This window comes from Protopterus annectens, chromosome 6.part0 (genome assembly GCF_019279795.1).
Source record: "Protopterus annectens isolate FY-2018-M chromosome 6.part0, PAN1.0, whole genome shotgun sequence".
Taxonomy (NCBI): Eukaryota; Metazoa; Chordata; order Ceratodontiformes; family Protopteridae; genus Protopterus; species Protopterus annectens.
This window is the reverse complement of record NC_056737.1, coordinates 801,116,901-801,131,550: the sequence shown is the minus strand read 5'-3', so window position 1 is coordinate 801,131,550 and position 14,650 is coordinate 801,116,901. Positions and strand designations below refer to the sequence as shown.

General features: G+C 39.3%; 1 protein-coding gene across 1 annotated transcript in view; it reads left to right on the top strand.

The window, feature by feature from the left end:
• LOC122803898 (protein SIX6OS1-like) overlaps nucleotides 1–14,650 on the top strand; it is a 2,044,062-nt gene that overhangs the window by 1,106,286 nt on the left and 923,126 nt on the right. The gene's annotated exons all lie outside the window — the stretch shown is intronic.

Sequence of the window (14,650 nt, the reverse complement as noted above, 5' to 3'; positions counted from 1 at the left end):
GCTGTGGTCTATGGATTATCAGATGCATTTTACTTTGTTGTTTGGTAGTTTAATTGATTCTCCTCAGTATTACAACTTTATTCCCCACTGAGCCCCAGGCTGACACTATAGTATTCACGCTACTGGATTATCCGTTGTCTTGGTTCACAGATTTCTCTTTATTCTAAGAATTCTGTTACCAATATTGGACCCCCCATCCACCCCACCTCTTTTTTATTTTTTTGCTTATATGGATTTTTCTATACTAGTTCTGTAGATAAAGGCAGTCCCTAGCTGAACTAATTCCTCAGGCTCCTAACATTTTGTTGTATATTCCTTTGGATGTCACTGACTCCATTGGCAAGTCATGTTTCATTGAGAGTTGTAGTAGTGCATTGACAGTGTATCAGTGAGATTATAGAACAATGGCGCTGGGAAGTGTCTCGTTTTTCCCAGTGTTGTGCAATCTCAGAATCGGTATGTATATTTTAGTGGAGGTGTGGGGGGATGCAGCCCCCCACATATAGGTTGCAGGTGGGCTTACCACTGTAAAAATTGAATAAAAAACGAAGTAGTGAACTAGTCTCCCAGACACACTCTAACGGTATTCCAAGAATGATCGAAGGAAACAGTGGAACAATAAAATCCTTTTATTAAGCTATAAAAACACTGATAAAATAACTGGTAAGCGCTTTCATTTAATAAAGTATTAAACTTCATCAGATGCCATGTTCTTTACATCACTTCCTTATATACTCAAATAGTTCAAATTCATTGGAAGAAAAAAGTGCAAATCAATCAATAAACCACCACCATAGCCTGCCTAAAAGGTACCACATACACAATAAAACCCAAAGAATTGTATATGTGTGTGCTTTCCAATGGAAAAAGCTTAATTAAAATAAAATACTGAATGAGCATTACTAAAAACTTATGTATAAAATATACTGACTATAATGTGCTAAAGTTTTTTTTCTCCAGTGCTTTTAACCTTAGCACTGGGGTGATGGAGCTACGCTCATTTATCCCCGGCCAACTGTCAGCCTGCAAACAGATTTGCCATCTAAGTTCCTTAGATTCTAAAAGTAGCCCCCATAGTTTTTTGTCATTAGTTTCAACTTGATCAATGACTAAAAATCTAAATCGATTCTCTAAGTTGTTACAAACACTGTTGACTAAATTTCCCTCCGTTTTACCTATGTAAAAGGTTGGGCATGAGTCACACGATGCTAAGTAAATCACTGCTTTTCAATTGCATTTATATTTTCCCTTTATATGGTATGTAAAATTTCGTACCATAAAGATGTTTGTTACTTGTATTTTATGGCACCATGCACATGCCCCTCATTTAAACATACCATGCATACTATGACTATTCATGAACTGTTTCTCCTTAAGTATGGCTTTGAAATTCATTCCCTTTCTATAGGTAATAACGGGTCTTTTACCTATTTGTTTTCTAATGTTAGAGTCATCTAGAAAGCATCATGTGACTCATGCCCAGCCTTTTACATAGGTTAAACAGAGAGGAAATTTAGTCAATGGATTTATGAACATGATTATGCCATATGAAAACACAACTTAAATAATGCCTTAGCTAAACATGTTTGTGACAACTTAGAACATCGGTTTAGATTTTTAGTTATTGATCAAGTTGAAACTAATGACAAAAATCCATGGGGGCTACTTTTAGAATCTAAGGAACTTAGATAGAAAATCTGTTTGCAGGCTGGCAGTTGGCCAGGGATAAATTAGCATAGCTCCATCACCCCAGTGCTAAGGCTAAAAGCATTGGAGAGAAAAAAACTTTAGCACTTTATAGTCAGTATATTTTATACAAAAGTTTTTACTAGTGCTCATTCAGTATTTTATTTTAATTTAGCTTTTTCCATTGGAAAGCACACACATTTACAATTCTTTGGGTTTTATTGTGTATGTGGTACCTTTTAGGCAGGCTATGGTGGTGGGTTTATTGATTGATTTGCACTTTTTTAATCCAATGAATTTGAACTATTTGAGTATATAAGGAAGTGATGTAAAGAACATGGTGTCTGATGAAGTTCAATACTTTATTAAACGAAAGCACTTACCAGTTATTTTATCAGTGTTTTTATCGCTTAATAAAATGATTTTATTGTTCCACTGCTTCCTTCGATCATTCTGGGAATACCGTTGGAGTGTGTCTGGGAGACACACTTCGTTTTGTTTCAGTTTTTGTGTTTGTTTTACTTTTACCACTCTAAAATGCTTGTTTCTTGTTTTATGTTGTTTTCAATGATATGTAATATCTTGTCATGATAATAGATGCTGTAGATTCGATACCTCACCTTGGATAAGGCAGTTATTTGGAGGGAGCTTGACAGCTGTCTTTTTCTCGACTATTCACTCCCATATAGATTTACGTCTCTGAGGCTGTTTCTTTTTAACTCACACTGTACATGTAGGAACACTATTTATACCTCTTGTATTCACACTTTTGACTGTATAAGATATTGCTGATCTTGGTTTTGGATGCTATTACATTCTTGAATGAGAATTAGTTTCAGTCTCTGTTCTGTTTGTGAAAATTAATAAGTGAGATACCTTTACTTCTGGACCTTCTTGGAGATACTGGCTGACAGGTAGACTTTATTGGCAACTTCCCAGCATATTTGTTTTGGACTCAGTATCGTAATAGTATGGGAGGAAAAATAATTCAACTTACCATGATAGATGTGTAGGATTAGGTCCATCTTCCTATATGATATTTCCCTCCATCCTCCTACCTTTCTGTTCTGGGGTTGGATGTTGTATTTTGAGTTTGTTGTCTTATTCCTTGATAGCTTTCTTCAGGAGCCCTGACTTCTTTTAGCTAACAGAGCTATGGACTGTTTTTTCCTAGCATAGAATAAAATGGAAGAGTATGGTAGCTGGGGAACGTGTAGGTACTAAACTTCCTGAGTCCTGCCAGCCTCAAATTTTAAAGGAAGAGGAAGAGTGACCTAATCCCTCACATTTATTGCTATAGTAAATCCATAACTTCCATTTATTTTTTAAAACTCAAGAATCTTTTATTAGAGTTTCACCACCATGTATTTATTATTTAGTCATTTAACTTTATTAACCAGGTAGGTAGGCTGGTCCAAAGACCATTTTCAGGCATGACCTAGAGTTTATAGTGTACAATTTTGTGTGATAGCACAATACACAGATTTCAAATAAAGCACAAATCTGAGAGATACAAAGATACACGAATAATGTCAAATATAACAAAAGCAGCAAGTGTGCAGGAAAACAAAGCAATAACTAATCTAAGGTTAACAATAACAGTAACTTAAGTAAGGAGCAAGATACAATTTTGAAAAGATGAATGGAATTTGGTGTTAAGGAAACATATTGATGAGCAAAATAGTGGTAGGAAGAAGGACGAGGTCATTTAAGGAGTAATCAAGTAGAGAGTGGACTAAATCACCAACATTTAATATCATTTAAACTGCCCCGCTTTCATTGACACAATTTCAGTGAGACTTTCTGTCCATGAGCTCAGGGAATTGTTGGGGCAGCTAGATAATTTATCAAAATCCAGAGATAGATATGTCAAGCCCAGATTTCCTGTGTTCAAATGTAAGTTGTGAAACAGATAACCACTTATCATAGGATGCAGAGTGAAAGGAAACCCGTTAAGACAAAGTTGAAAGGTCACTTCAACAGAAATTGAAACTACAGTTATAATGTTGCATGGAAATATTGTTCGTTAGTATAGTTTTTTATTAATAAGACAGTCCTTACCTCCCTCTCATTCTTGTTAATTCCAATACAATGCCAGTCTAATCCAACCAGTCAGTACCCGTATAGTACTGAGGTAACTGGCACTTTTGATGTTTCTTATCTTTTTTTTTTAACTTAGTGCACATTTATTTTTACATTATGCAAATTTCCTTTATCATCTGTATAACTGTACTGTGACATATTTCACCTGTAAGTACTATGTTTCTTCCTTGAATATGACATAGTAAGAACAGTATTCATTTTACTACTTGGAAATTTGGTTTCCCCTCAGAACTCATTGAAATGAGATCAAAGCTGGGCATTTCCAGATAACAAATGTAAATAAATAAATACAATTTTGTCAATACCGTATAATCTGTAAGCTGCGATGTTTATCATTCACATTGCCTCAGTGCTTTTAAGCAATTACGGTGCTTTTATAAAGTGTTCTGTAGCTTGTACTGGTAAACTGAAGTTTTGTGGTGTCAGTTAAAAACTATGCATATTGTCTCTGTTTAACTGCATCATTTGGATGTTCTGACAAGAACATTTTCTTTTTTTTACATTTTTTTTCATTTATAGTATATTTACTACTGCTTTAACACTGTTATAGCTGTTTGTATTGTTAAATCACAATTTTACTGCAAATTCATTTATTTGCATTTTATTGTGGAGATTGTTTCATTCCTGACAAGGGAATCTCTTGAGTAAATGTTTATTGATGCTGTTTTAAAAAATGTTCTTATTTGATTTAAGGACTTATAGTTGATTTCTTCTCACTATTTGGACAAGTGAATTTTACTTGGTACTGTGACTATGTGTGTTTGCTATACTGTGCAGATTATATAATACGACTTAGCACTATTTAAACTGTTTCTCCTAGGTTGTATGCTGTTTAGCCCTATTTGCTGTATGGGGACATATTTACATTTTCTGTTATTGCTGCTCTTAGTCAGCCATTAATAGTGTCAATGTGTTATTCTGGTTGGTGTTTTTTTTCCCCTGACTTAATGGATCCTGATACGCTTGCCTCCCCATCAACTCCAGTTGTACCTAAAAAGAAAATACTCAACAAAAACATGCCTCAGCCTATGGTTTCTGAATCTGTTGAGGTCTTATAATGACCGTCAGGCCATTTACCTTTGTCCCCATCACCATTTGGTGTGAGCCCGCAGTCTTGTATGGTACAGGGTTGAGGCACATCCTCCAGGACTGTTCCAGTACCTAGTTCAAGTATGGAAGAGCCAAATCCTTTAGGTGCAGGAGAGGTATGAGGTAAGAGACTGCTTGCCAGACATAGTACTCTGTCCCCAGATATTTTGCCAGCTAGTGTAGTTCATAGTAAATAGAGAGACTTCACCGCATGACAGATGAACTAGGTTTTATCATGGATAGGACTGATGTGGTTTTCTTAGCTACAGGTGTTTTACAGTCAGATTATCTCAGAATGACCAAGAGGCTTCCTTCTCTAGAGATCAGTCTTGCACCACATATTTTGATGGGGACTATAATGCAGACTGTAGTAAACATTCTGAATCCATCCATTATGATTCTTTGGAAGGTGAACAGGTTCAAAAACCTAAGCAAATGTTAACTTTTCCATGGACTATTGATGCTAGTTAGCTTTAGAGATGTATTTGACCGGAAGCAATCTGGAGCTACACCAGAGCTTGGCAGAGTTTATGTTCTTACTGAGGATAAGATCCCACATATTTTGGCTGTTCCTCCTCTGTTACTAGCCTTAGAAGATGTCTATAAAACTGTGCATAAAACTCCTTTAGCTAGTGAACCAGTTCCTAAAAGGCTTTGTGGAAATACAAGGTGTACTCTGATCTTGCATCTCTCTTTGTCCCATTGTCGGCTGACCCAGTTGCAGTGTTTCTAGCTGCCAACTCTAACAAGAGAGCCTTCGCTTCTTCTAACCCTGCACCGCAGGATAAAATTGACAAGTGGTTAGAATCTCAGGGAAAACAGTTGGCTCAGTCTAGTAATTTAATCTTTATAGTCTTAAATTATCAGGGCTTCATGTGGAAATTTATTTTGCAGTGTGCTTACAGTTTCAAGGACTTTGTTGTTTCTTTACATTCTGAACAGAAGTGGAGAGTGTTTCCAATGTGACAAAGGTTTTGAAACATGCTTTGAGGAGTGTCTTGGAAGGTGCACACATTATTTCTAGAAATACAGCCACGTCTGTTGCATTGAGAAAATAAGCTTGGTTAAATAACCAGAAGTTTTATTTGGATTTAAAAAATGATTGCTCCTTTATTTTGTCCTGCTGCTACCCAGATTCTCAAACTGGGATGGTAGAGGTAAGTTGATGCATGGAGTATCTAGAATGTTTCATATTCTCAGGTTTTCCCCTAACAAGGTGTCCAACTTTAAAGGGCAGATAAAAATCCCAGGCTAACAAGAATCAGGGTACCAAGAAGAAATGGCAGGAGGATAATGCTTCCAGACCAAGTAAAAGGGGTTCCCTTCCCCAAAAAAGTTCATTCCTCTGCTAAAGAGTGACTGTGCAAAGACTCTGGGCATCCTGTCCCTTCCACTAAACAACAAAATAAAAAAACACAAAGAAAGCAAAAAACACCAACTGCAGAAGCATAAAATCCAAAATTGTTTAATACTCCAGCGCCTCGGCTAGCAAGCCTTTTACAGAGTTAACATCACAGTAGCACAAGCTACACTTAAATAATAAATATCACATCATTAATCAATTAACTAAAACAATTAAACACAAACTAATAATTAACAGTTAGTGCAGAAAAAGCCTTCTATTCCAGTTCTTTGTTTAAACCTTGAGGCACCAAAGTGCCAAACTTTAAAATACAGACTGCTTCTTTATATAACAGTTTAATTTTAAGTCCAACAGCATCCTTAATCAAAATACATCTAAATACATGCTGAGAACTGAGGTTCGTAGTAATATTGATTCCCTTGAGAGGCTCCTTAACAAAGAAAATATGATTTATTATAACATTTTTTGGCTTAAGAGATATTTAGAGCTTGATATTACACCCGGGGTCTGAGGTTTGTTAAATGCCCCACTACTCCTTTTAACTCTACTTATCTTGCTGATAAACAGTTTGAAAATAGATGGGTAGCAGCTGCCCATCATTTTGTTAAAGAATGGATTCAAATTTTACTTGAAAGAGATGTTCTTAAACAACGAAAAGTAAGGGAAGAAATTTCTCTGTTGTTCTACCTCTGCACAAATTGGTACAACTCGTTTTGAGCAGTTGCTATGCTCAATGAATGCTTTACTTGAGGAGAATTCCGGTGACATCATTAAAAGGAAGATTCATAAACTAGAAAGGGACCTCCAAGATTACAGCTCGGGGAACATTTTCAAGAAGACAGTTAAACAAAACACTTATGGCGGCTCTGGAGCCAGTTCTGCTAAGCGGAAACGGCAAGTAAATGTTTCCTTTGCCTCTTTTGGAGTCAACAGTAGTGCTGGGGAATCTGGCAATGAAACTAGGGCTTTTCTTCCCCTTCCACTGCCCCAACAGCCCAAGTATATGCAGGAGAACTTTCGGAGTTACAACAGACCAGGAACCAACAATAATAATCGAGAACGGGGATATTTCCAGAACAATATGGAGGGACAGTACTTTAACAGAAAGAAAAGAAAATATTGACTATATTAATGTTTGTAATGTAAAATCAACCAGTGTTACCAGTGGTGACAACCTGATTGTAAACCTTACAGGTAACCCTTTGTCTTGTACAGAATTATCAGTATTACAGTGTGAGTTAAAATTTATTCCCACAACTGTGCCACGGTTATGTCGGTAAAATTGAATTATTTAAGCTGTCTAGGAAATTACATTTGTTGGATTATTTTGAAAATAGTAAGATTGTGTCTGAGGAGGCCCCCTCCATTGACACAGATGGAGAGGATGGAGAATGTGATTTATTTCTCATGTAATTCGTCAATGAATTCATATGATGACATTAATGCTTACTGTCTTTTAGATACTTTTAAGGTATCACATAGTAGTAATTTCATTCTCCCTTTTGTTAGTAATACCATCCAAGAATTTTCATCTGTGGTAAATTATGCTATTGAGGTTAGTCTGGATATTTTAAAAAAAGAAAAAGCTTAAGTATGTTATAATTTGACTAAGGCTGAATGGAATGCACTGTAGTGTCTTAGTACTAGGAGGGATATTGTTATCAAGCCCTCAGACAAAGGTCAAAAAATTGTTGTGTTGCACTATGTGCAATATTTTAACATGTGTATGGATCATCTTTCTGACAGTAATGTATATTGTGTGGCTAGTGAACATGAATATTATGCAGCTATAGATAGCTTTAAAGACTTGTTACATAAGGGTCACAGACTTGGCTACTTTTCCAAGCAAGATGTGGAAATTAAATTTAAAGTGGAAGGCAGTTGTCTGGCAAAATTTTACTACCTGCCAATAATCCACAAGAAAGATTTCCCCCCTCCTGGAAGGCCAATTGTGGCAGCTGAGAATTTTTTTTTACATAATATGGGTCTATTTCTTCGTATTTATTTGCTTAGGTATGTTGTTGGTTTAGACTCTTGTATAAGAGATTCTTTTCATTTTCTAAAAAATATTGAGTCCATCACTTGTCAAGAAGTTTTTTTCTGGCTGGTTCTTGATGTCAAGAGCCTTTGTATGAGTATTACACATCAGGTGGGACTTGAAGCTCAGTTTTTTTCCTAGGCACTAGCCCGGTTAGTAGTTTTGTTATAGAGTTGTTATATTTTAGTTTAACCCATAACTTTTTTGAATATAACAACTGCATCTATCAACAGCTACAAGGTACAGCAATGGGTGCATCCCTTGCACCCATGTATGGTAATTTGGTAATGGGTTTATTTGAGTTAGAGTTTCTTTATAAGTTAGAGTTTTGTAACAAGTATGTTGTTCTTTATAATAGATTTATTGATGATTTAATTTTTTTTATGTGAGGGCAGTGCATGGCTAGTGGATTTTTGTAGCTTCTCTTCAGGAAAACTGTTTTGACTTACAATTTGATGGTGTGAAAAAGGCATTTCTGTTGTTTTTTTAGATTTGGAATTAAATATTGTTGATAATATGATTATTACAAAGACTCACAAAAAAGTTGATGATGGTACTCATTTTTTAGATAGTAACAGCTGCCAACCCCCCCACACACATATTTTAAAGGCTTTACCTTATGAGTTACTCAGAATAAATAGGCTGTGTAATAACATTCAGTCTCTCAAGGAAGAGATTTTGCATTTGTGTATAGTCTTTAAACAAAGGGGATATAGTAATGAATTAATTATTAATTCATGAATAAATTGTGCTTGAGAAGGGATACCACTAGTGTGGTTAATGTTCCAGATGATATGAAGTCTTTGAATAGATATAGGAGTCACGCAGGGAATACTAGTGATAAAAAAATATATTTTATCACTATTTATAATATTTATAATGTTGAGTTAATAGAAATCTTAAGATATTACTGGCCATTTTTACATAAGGAGAAGTCTGGGATTAAGAATTTAAGAGCCAGAAATATAAAAGACATGGTTGTTCATAATTTGTTCTCTGTGCCTACTGAAATTTTAACAATTCCTTTACAAAATTCTGGTACATTTCCGTGTGGTAAATGCTCTATCTGCATTCATGTGGTCAGGACTTTTGATAAAATAAATGGCATTTTTTTCAGCCTAGAGCCAATTTCTCCACTGTGTCTAAGGGAGTGGTTTATTGTCTATCATGACCTTGTGGATTCTTCTATATAGGAGAAGCCAAAAGAGTGTTTAAAATCAGAATATAAGAGGATGTTAGAGACATTAAGAATCAAAATTTGGGTAGCCCTGTGGCATCACATTTTCATGCAGTACACTTGGGGGGGGGTCTTGTACCAGTTTAAAAACATGTATATTAGAACAAGTTCTGATTAAGGATGCTGTTGCACTTAAAAATAAACTGTGATATAAAAAAGCAGCCTGTATTTTAAAGTTTGGCACTTTAGTGCCTCAAAGTTTAAAGAAAGAACTCGCATGGGAGGCTTTTCTGCACTAACTGTTAATTATTAGTTTGTATTTAATTGTTCTGGTTAATTGATTAATGATGTGATATTTGTTATTCAAGTGTAGCTTCAGCTACTGTGATGTTAACTCTGTGAAAAGCTTGCTAGCTGAGCCGTTGGAGTATTAAACAATTTTGAACTTTATGCTTCTGCAGTTGGTGTTTTTCACTTTGTGTTTTTTTCATCCTGTCCCTTCCTCCTGTCCCTCCTTTCCCCTTCTTCTAGGCTTTCACTCCACACAGCAGCCTGGCCAAAATAGTCTCAGGACAAGTAGGTGCTGAGAATAATTCAGTGAGGATTCTTTTAGCAGTGGGCAGAAAATCTTCCTCCCTTTAGGAAAATCTCCAGTACTCACCAGAGCAGACACATCTATTCTCTCTGGTACTCCTTTGCAGGCAGGGGTTATAAAACTAGTTCCTGCGCCACAAAAATGAAAAGGATTTTACACCAGAATATTTTTGGTACCCAAAAAGAAGCTGTCGTGGAAACCAGTGTTAGATTTCTCATACCTAAATAACTTTCTTAAAGAACCCATATTCAAAATGCTTACCCTGTAAATGGTACTACCACTTCTGCTGCACTAGTGTTTCATGGTTACTTTATATTTGAAAGATGCATATCATCACAGTCCATTTGCTCCTGACTTCAAGTTGAATTTACAAAAGTCCTGTCTCACACCCTCATAAAGAATTGTCTTGTTGGGGTGTATGATGAAAACAGAAAAAAGGATGGCTTTTCTAAAGTAGACAAAGTTCTGACTGTTCAAAAGAGTTTTAGGGATTTCTTCTCTCATGAAGCTGCCTTTGCAAGAGAGTTTCTCAAAATTCTACATCTCACGGCATCAGTGATCCTCAGGACACCACTGGCCAGACACCACATGAGAAAAATTTCAAATGGTACTTAAAAAATTGTTGGACCCAGCATCTGCTTCTTTGGTGTTCCATGTACTAGAGCTGGACTTTTGTGAAATGAGCTAAAGTGGTGGGGGAGGTCAGATGTCTCTCAATACAGACCTGTCCTTCTCCTTCCAGACCCCAGTTCATTCATTACAGATGAATGCGTCAGATTTTGTGTAGGAAACAGTGTCCAGGGGAGTTCTAGTGCAAGGCAAATAGAGTCCTTTGGATGATACAAAGCACATAAACTTCAAAGAAATATTAACAGTGATTCACACCTTAAAAGTTCTTCACCACTTAAGGTATCCAAGCCCCCTTTTACTGGTCACAGCCAACACCACAGTCATGTGGTACCTGAACAAACAAGGGGTACAAGGTCATACCCTTTTTGCTGGTTGGTAATGATGGTGTGGAAGCTGTCTGTACAGCAGTCTCTGACACCTCAGGCCTTATCCTGTCAGAACAAAACCTAGTGTCAGACAAAATAAGCAGACCCTGGACAGACTCTCACAAATAGAAACTCAAGACAGAAGTCTGCTTATATTTGATCCATATGTGGCAAAACAATTTAAATAGTTCTGTTTGCCTCCTTTCAAAACAGTCATTTGGAAAAGTTCTGTTCAAAGCATCCTTGCAATCATGCTTGGACAGAAGCAGAAGTGGTGACTTCCCTTTGGTCCAGGCAAAGTTGGTTCTACCTTTTAATGGAATTGGCCAGGGACAATTACTACAAGCTTCCTCATACTTTGGATCTACTCGCACAGTGTCAGGAGTGACTGATGCACCCTAATTTAGAGCAATTGCTACTGACAGCCTGGATGATTCTGTCTTGATCCCTTTTAGGCAATTGTTCCATGACGATGTGCAGCAGGTTTTACGACTGGAAAATCTTATGTTTACAAGTGGAAGAGATTTTCTAGGTGGTGCCCAACCAATATCAGAGGGTTCCGTATGGTGTTTACCCCTCTGGTTTTAAAAAAATTGTGTGAGCTACTCAATGATGGCTTTTCTTATGTATCTAGTTCCGTATGGTGTTTACCCCTCCGGTTTTAAAAAAATTGTGTGAGCTACTCAGTTATGGCTTTTCTTATGTATCTATCAAGGTACATCTTGTGGCCATCTCAGCTTGACTGCCTATGGATCCCCCTCTTTCGTCTCTTTTTATGGTCAAACAGTTCATGAAAGGAGTGTTGCACTTGAGACCACCTCAAAAGCAAATTTCTCCTTGGGATCTCTGTGTCAACCTAATACCCACAATCCCCCTCTGCCTTTACCTCAGATCTAGTTTGCCGCTGCAGCGTTCGCATCACTGGGTCGAGCTCGAACAACTAAAGCTAAGATTAAGATTTTTTTCTTGTTATTTCAGCTAAATTTCTTCTATAAACTTTGTTTAGTGACTAAGTGTGTGTGTGTGGTACGGTTGAGGAATTCTCGGTTCCGTTTAAGTTTAATTCTAAACTTATTAGAGTTTCCCTCAGGGCCTACCACCCCTTTCTGAATTGACAACTGGATAGACATTTTTTCTTTACCTGGATTTGACAATTTCACCGGATTTGACTTACTACCTGGACTTGACTTCTCACCCTTTTTCCACATTGAGTTTAAGATGTCTGAGAAGACTAAATCTGGATTTAAGCGTTGCCAATGTGGGCAAAAAATGTCAGTTACTGACAATCATAGTTCCTGCGTCTACTGTCTTGGCCCTCTCCATCTGCAAGAAGACTGCTCTATTTGTCATTCTTTCAGTGGGAGGGTCATGACAGATAGGCGCAGGAAACTCATGGACAGGGGTTTATTGAAACCTTCCTTTCAAGAGGCTCTGGATGCTTCAGACCAGGCATCCAAATCCTCGAAGGAATCGAAGACGTCGGAGCCCAAGTCATCGGCTCCGAGCTCTTCGGTTAAGGTTCGATCACCGGTTCCACAGACCTCGGGGCCGAGTGTTCAACTGTTATCAGTGTCCGAGCCTCGAGTCTTGGAACCGGTGACGGAGCTCCCTCCCCCGACACTGTTGAGGTCGGCTCCGTCTTCGATTCCTTCGACCCGTTCTTCCAGGCCCCTCTCCGACACCGATGTTGACCGCGTGGTGCAGAAATTACTGGAGAATACGGCCTTATCCCAACTCATCTCGGTTTCCACCCAATTGGTGTCGAGACTTGAAGGCCTTCCATTATCTCCATCTGTTCCTCCTCCGAGACCTGTCCAGTCTTTGGAGCCGGAAGAGGCTGATCTACTGATTGTGGAGCCCTCGGTGCCAGAACCGTCCTTTTCTCGGTCGGCTCCGTTCACCTCGACTCCGTCGGATCCGGTACCGGAGTCTCGGAGCCGAAGATCCATCCTTGGTTCCGGGACCGAGAGTCGAACTGATGTTTCGGTTCCGACTCTCCCTCTCGGGGCCTCGGCTCGGATCGACTCGGTTCCGTCCTCGGGGTCGATGCCTTCGGTGCCTGTTTCGGGGATTCTCCCCATTTCTTCGGAACCGGGAGATACCTCGACTCGGGACCCGGGAGCCTTCGATCTCATGAGGAAGGTGTTGTCTACCCAGACAACCACATCAGTAGAAGCAGCCTCTCCTCCCCATAAAGGACCGTTATCCTCCTCTGCACCAACGGCCACATCCAAGCGTCGAGCACCGGTGTCTCAGCCACCCCTGGAGGGTGCCCCCTCTTCCTCTGAGGCTTCTTCGGATGCTCCCCCGAAGAAGTCCCTAGGAAAAGATTGTGTAAGAGGAGACACTTAGATTCTCCACAAGAATCACTGACATCGGACACTGACTTGGATGAGTCAGAAGGGTCCCCAAAGTCACCTTCAGAGGATGTCTCTTTTGCTGACATCTTGGAGATCTTAAAACAGAGAGGTGATTGGCAGTCCCTTCCCCCTTCTGAGGATGAGTCAGTCTTGCTGAAGGCATTTGGTGCCATCCCTTCCTCCTCCTGGGTCACTCCGCCCTTCGATGAGTTAATGGAGCTGATTGCTCGAAGGGCGTGGGAGACACCTGACACGGTGGAACCAGTCCCTAGAAAGCCTAATAAGTATATTACTGCACCCCAAAACAAGGCTTACCTCACAAAGGGAGTTCCAGTGGACGCTATGGTGGTGGCAGCTGCCACGAAAAATGAGATGTCGGAATCTTCCTCATCTGTCCAACCGCCTAACAAAGATTCTAGGACTATGGACAGGTACGGGAAGCGCATTTTTAGTTCAGCGGCTTTTTCTATGCGATCCCTGAACTATTTGACCCACTTTACACGTTTACAGAGGGATCTAATCAAAGAGTTGGGAGATACCCTCCAGGGTACTACAGATGCTGCTGTTTCAGAGAAAGTTACAGCACATCTCAATACCCTTACATCCATTGTTAACTTATCCATGAGGCTGATCTCATACGCAGCCGAAGGATCGAGTAGGGCAGCAGCTTCAGCGATTGCTCTTCGTAGACAATCCTGGATGCGCTTATGTTCATTTGCGGAAGCCTTCAAGTCTTCCTTTACTAACGCCCCATTTGATGGTGCCACTCTCTTTGGCCCCAAAGTAAAGGAGACCCTTACCCGGTGTGAACAGGAGGGAAAGACTCTGTCTGCTGTCTGAGTCCGTTTTTCCACCCCATCCAGACCGTACCCCAAAGGGCAACGCGGTGGAAAAATGTGGTTTCGAAAACCCCAAGGATCTTTCCCAGGCACGCAGGATGGTGCCCCCTCTAGAGGCAGAGGAGGGGGCAGAGGTGGAAGACGCCGCCCTGGCAGCAGAGGGGGTCCGCAAAACCAAAGTGACAGGGATACACCCCCTGGAAAACCTTTCCAGCACTCCTGAGAGGAGGCCCGACTGTCCTGCTCTGGAGGCAGTCGGGGGTCGCTTAGCTTTATACCCTCAGGCCTGGCAAAATCTTACTACAGACAACTGGGTAAAAAGCGTGGTTACCAGAGGTTACAGAATACCATTTCTATCCACTCCCATTCCAAAGAGAAAACTCCCAGATGTGCCGCCCCATCTGC